Source organism: Balaenoptera musculus, chromosome 16 (genome assembly GCF_009873245.2).
Source record: "Balaenoptera musculus isolate JJ_BM4_2016_0621 chromosome 16, mBalMus1.pri.v3, whole genome shotgun sequence".
NCBI lineage: Eukaryota > Metazoa > Chordata > Mammalia > Artiodactyla > Balaenopteridae > Balaenoptera > Balaenoptera musculus.
The window spans coordinates 50,390,047-50,395,832 of NC_045800.1; positions in this window are offsets into that span (position 1 = coordinate 50,390,047).

The following is a 5,786-nucleotide window of genomic DNA, read 5'->3' on the forward strand; positions in this document are numbered from 1 at the left end:
ATGTATCTGACAGATATTCCTACATATGGACAAAAAGATGTGTATACAAGTTTACTTACTTATAAGATAGTTTTTAATAGTAAATATTGGAAACTCCTCAAGTGTCCCTCTGTGGGTTTTTGATTAAATAAACCATGTTTCATCCATATAGTGGCAGGTATTTTTAAAAAAGAATAAATTCTTTATATGCTGATATGGAAATTTCTCTAGGAAATATTGTTAAATAAAAAAGCAAGGCACAAAACAGTGTAAATAACGTACTACCTGTTTTTGTAAGAAAGAGAGAAAAAATGTGTATAAATAAAGTACTTTATTGAGGTGTGATTGACATACAAAAAACTGCACATATTTAATGATACAACTTGATGAGTAATATACACTTACCTGTATTTTCTTTTATTTGCATAAATAAACACTGTAAGTATTCACAATAAATGAATAAATGTGGTTCTCTGCAGAGAGCAGATAGGGAGGTAATGGGGTGATGGGGATGTGAGTGCAAGCAACACTTCTGAGCATGAATATTTATATACTGTTTCTGTATTTGAACCAGGTAAATGTATTACCAATATTTTTTAAAATTTAAGAAAAACCCAACCAGAATGATATCATCAAATCTAGGAAGAATGTAATACAATTATTTTACACATGCACACATATGCACACACACAAGCCCCATCTGCATCCAAGCAAGCATCATTCATTGCCAGCATCAGAGATCATTTTTCAGTTGATTTTTTTTTGGCCGCACCACACAGCTTGTGGGATCTTAGTTCCCAGACCAGGGATCCAACCGGGCCCTCGGCAGTGAAGGCGCGGAGTCTTAACCACTGGACCGCCAGGGAATTCCCTGATTTTTCTTTAAATCTTCAGTAACTCTGCTCTGCACTACAGAGTAATGTGATGTCTGGGCAGTGATTAGCACAGTGACACAGGAGGCTTGGAAAAATCTAGCTGAAGATGGGTAGAATGGAGCTTTGACTTTCTTTTAAAGCTGCCAAGCACGAACGTATCTATGTCTCTTGGTGGGAGGCAGAGATGATCATTTTCCACTGTGGAAGCCATAAGGGCCAGATACCCACTTTTCCAGCTTCCTTTACAAACAGGGCATGGGCACGTACGACACAGGCTTAGTCAATCAGCTGCATCCTCCCTAGAGCCTGAAGTGAGAGCTAGTGGTGTGAAGAATCCTTTCTAGGGTCATCAACTGCAACAAGGATACCACCCAGGTCCTGGGACAGTGTAGGTATCCCAGAAACAATGGTAGTAGAGAGTCCAGGGCTGACAGTGGGTCCAGTGGTGATGTCCCAGATTCCATGTTGGCAGACCAAGTATATGCTGCAGTGGCCTCATTTTATATCACAGGTTTCGTTTTACAGCATATTTGCTGTGGCTCTGGCTGCATAGCTTCCCTTGGACCTGTTTATTTTCCAGGCCTGGGTCTCCAAGTCTCCCCATATTCACTCTATACATTCCATTTTCCTTAAATCTGTCAGAGTTGGCTTCTGTTGTTTGCAACTAATAACCCTGATTCAGGCATCTGGATTTTGTCAGGGTTTCTCTAGATAGAAATCAGAGCAAATAAGGGAACCCACAACCTAGCAGGGATCTCCAGGCCTGCACTGCTGGTGGAAAAGAAAAAGAGGCTACAGAAGTTCCCTCAATCTTAAAATTGTGTGTGTGTGTGTGTGTGTGTGTGTGTGAGTGTCTCATAGGACAGCAGTGGGGGCAGGAGTCGGACATGAGAACACAAGAGGCTTTCCTGAGAAGAGGCTGCTGGACCAGGGTCCTGGCTTAAGCTGGAAGGCAAGCTTTGACAGGTACACAACAAGGGTGTTAATTTCAGCCACTTATCATTGGAAGTAAACGTTTGAGAGTGGGGGTAGGATAGAGAATCTGTGAAAGTGAACTGTCACATAGTTACTGTTTGAGCGTGTATAATTTTTTTTAATTAATTAATTTATTTATTTTTGGCTGCGTTGGGTCTTCATTGTTGCCCTCGGGCTTTCTCTAGTTGTGGTGAGCAGGGGCTACTCTTCGTTGCAGTGCGCGGGCTTCTCATTGCGGTGGCTTCTCTTGTTGCAGAGCACAGGCTCTAGGCACACGGGCTTCAGTAGTTGTGGCACGTGGGCTCAGTAGTTGTGGCTTGCGGGCTCTAAAGCGCAGGCTCAGTAGCTGTGGCGCACGGGCTTAGTTGCTCCGTGGCATGTGGGATCATCCCGGACCAGGGCTCGAACCCATGTCCCCTGCACTGGCAGGTGGATTCTTAACCACTGTGCCACCAGGGAAGTCCCGTGTGTATAATTTTTAATAGCAACCATGAATTCATATATTGCTTTTGAAGTTTAAAAGACAGATGGGAAAAAGAGATTCAGCCGCGAAGGTTTGTGTGATTGCTCCACTGTATATATCCGACAACACTTCCATTAGATCTGATTCATTTATTCATTTAATACATATTCACTGAGCAGATAAAAAAGTGAATTAAACATGCACATCTAATTTTACTACTCTGGAAACCCCGATAAAATGACAGTAAAGGAATTTATAATTACTTTTTTTCTTCATTTGGATCTATCTTTTTTATTGTGGTAAAATACACATAATATAAATTTTATAATTTTAACCATTTTTACACATACAATTCAGTGGCATTAAGTACATTCCTAATGTTGTTCAACCATCATCACTATCCATTTCATCATTCCAAACAGAAACTCCACACCCATTAGGCAGTAACTCCACGTTCTTTCCTCCCTCCAACCCTGGTGTCTCTATTCTGTTTTCGGTCTCTATGAATTTGCCTATTCTGTGTACCTCATAAAATGGCATCATACAATGTTTGACCTTTTGTGTCTGGCTCATTTAACTTAGCATAATGTTTTCAAGGTTCAACCATGTTGTAACGTGTGTCAGAATCTCCTTCCTTTTTAAGGCCAAATAATATTCCATTATATAGATGTACCACCTTTTGTTTACTCATTCATCTGTTGATGGACACTTGGGTGTTTCCACCTTTTGGGTGTTGTGAATAATGCTGCTGTGAACGTTAGGGTACAGATATGTGTTCAAGTTCCTGCTCTAAGTTCTTTTGGGTATATGCCCTGAAGTGGGATGTCTGGATCATATGGTAATTCTACATTTCACTTTTTGAGGAACTGCCATGCTGTTTTCCACAGTGACTGCATTGTTTTATATTTCTATCAGCAATGTATGAGGGTTCCAAGTTCTTCACATCCTTACCCACACTTATTTTTCATTTTTAAAAAATAACAGCCATCCCCAAGTGGTATCTCAGTGTGGTATATTGTTTTTTAACACATAGCCTCACAAAGCCAGGGATGTACACCCAAGCGTGTCTGACTGATCTTTCCATTACACACCCTGGCCCTTCTGAGGCACAAGCATGTTTGTTTTAACAAAGCAGAAGGTTTCCCAACATTGCAGGACTTAGCTTAGACATGCAGTGTTTGGTGCTGATGCCATGTATCTCATCTTTAGCCCCATACCCTGGAATCCTGTTTCAGGAACTGTGGTAAAATAAGCCTCAAGAAGGACTAACTTTGATGTATAAAAGTGTCCATCACAGACCTACTAGGGAATGGACTTGAGGATAGGGGGAGGGGGAAGGGTAAGCTGTGACAATGTGAGAGAGTGGCATGGACATATATACACTACCAAACGTAGAATAGATAGCTAGTGGGAAGCAACCGCATAGCACAGGGAGATCAGCTCGGTGCTTTGTGACCACCTAGAGGGGTGGGATAGGGAGGGTGGGAGGGAGGGAGATGCAAGAGGGAAGAGATATGGTAACATATGTATATGTATAACTGATACACTTTGTTATAAAGCAGAAACTAACACACCATTGTAAAGCAATTATACTCCAATAAAGATGTTAAAAAAATAAAAAATAAAAAAGTGAGTGTCCATGACATTATTCTCTTATAAAAGTAAAAAAAAAAAAAAACTAGAATAATATAAATGTACAACAGGTCAAATAAATTACAGTGTATCTTTTCAATGAATATTATGCAGTGATTAAAGAATGATAATTATGAAGTCTTTGTTGAACCATTGTACCACTGAAAAACACTTAAGTGGAGAAAATGGTCTATAGCTGTAGTAAAATAATATGAAGTTACATGAACAAAGACCAGAAAACACACTCCAAAAAAAAGTTGCTATGTTAGGGTGTGGATTATAGGTGATTTTCTTTTTTAAAAACATCACTCATGTCTTTTTATTGCATTTCCAGTAAGAAAAGGGAAGGACAAAGTGAACCAGACACTTCACTGAGTTTTCTGATGAGTGACAACCGAATATCAGGTCTCACTTTCTAAAATTGAGATGCAATTGACATAAAACATTGTGTAAGTTTAAGGTGTACAATGTGTTGATTTGATACATTTATATTGCAATACAATTGCCATTGTAGCATTAGCTAACTGTTCGTCATGTCACATAAGTACCATTTTTCAAAGTGATGGGAACAATTAAAACTTAATGTCAGCAAGTTTGATGTTTATAAAATGGTATTGTTGTCTATAATCACTGTACTCTGTACATGTTTATGCTATGATATTGTTGTCTATAATCACTGTACAAGTAAGTCTCCAGGACTTACCTATCTACTAGTTGTAAGTATGAACCCTTACATAATATCTCTTCCAGTTCCTCTACCCCCAGCCCCTGGTAATCACCATTCCACTCTTCTTCAAATTTGGTTTTTTAGATTCCACATGTAAGAGATATCACACCATATTTGTCTTTCTCTGACTGACTTAGCATAATATCCTCAAGGTCCATCCATATGGTAGCAAATGGCAGGATTTCCTTTTTTCTCATGGCAGAATAGTATTCTAATATATATATATATATATATATATATATATATATATATATATATATATAAAATACTAATACACATATACATGTATATGTGTATATATATTTACATATATTAGAATATTATAGAATAAAATAGATTAGTATTCTATATATAATAGAATTATGTATATTATGTATTATTATTATTTTTTATTATGTATTGTTATATATATGTATGTTATCTTCTTTATCCGTTGACAGACACTTAGGTGGTTTCTGTATCTTGGCTGTTGTGAATAATGCTGCAGTGAGCGGGGGAGTGCAGATATCTCTTCAACATCAGTTTTCATTTTTGTCAGGCAGCCCATCTCACTATGATTTTGAAATTTATTCTGAATCATCTGCTGGCATTTTTTGCCTAGTTACATCCTTAGATGGGTTCCAAGAAAGGTGTGATTAAAAACATGGTGTCCAAATTCTAGGAGTCCTAGACAAATTTGTCACATTTGGATGCAAACCATCACTAAGGTTTATGGCAGTTGGTTTGACGGGAATATCCTGATCCTCACATTTCCCCATGTATTAAACAACCACTAGATGCTGCTATAGGCTGTGATATGCTTCCCAGACAGGCAGTGTTTGCCTTTCCTCTTTCCTGCGGGGAAATGACAAACATGCATTGAAATGTTTTGTGTTAGGACACACCTGTATGCATTTTTATGCCAAGTAAAGACCTGCGAATTGGGAGCGTAACTTTTTCTACATCTTTTGAGCAGTGAGCTGGAACTAAGGTCTATTGAGTGTCTTCGCTGGGCCGGGCAGGCACTCTTCATTCATGTTCCATTTAATATCTGCACCGCAACGCCCCCCATCCGCTCTCCACCCCTCTCCACCCGCCCTGTGCCCCCAGAGGCTGAGCTGTTGAGACAGCGTCAGCCAGCTCCTTCCTGCTCTGG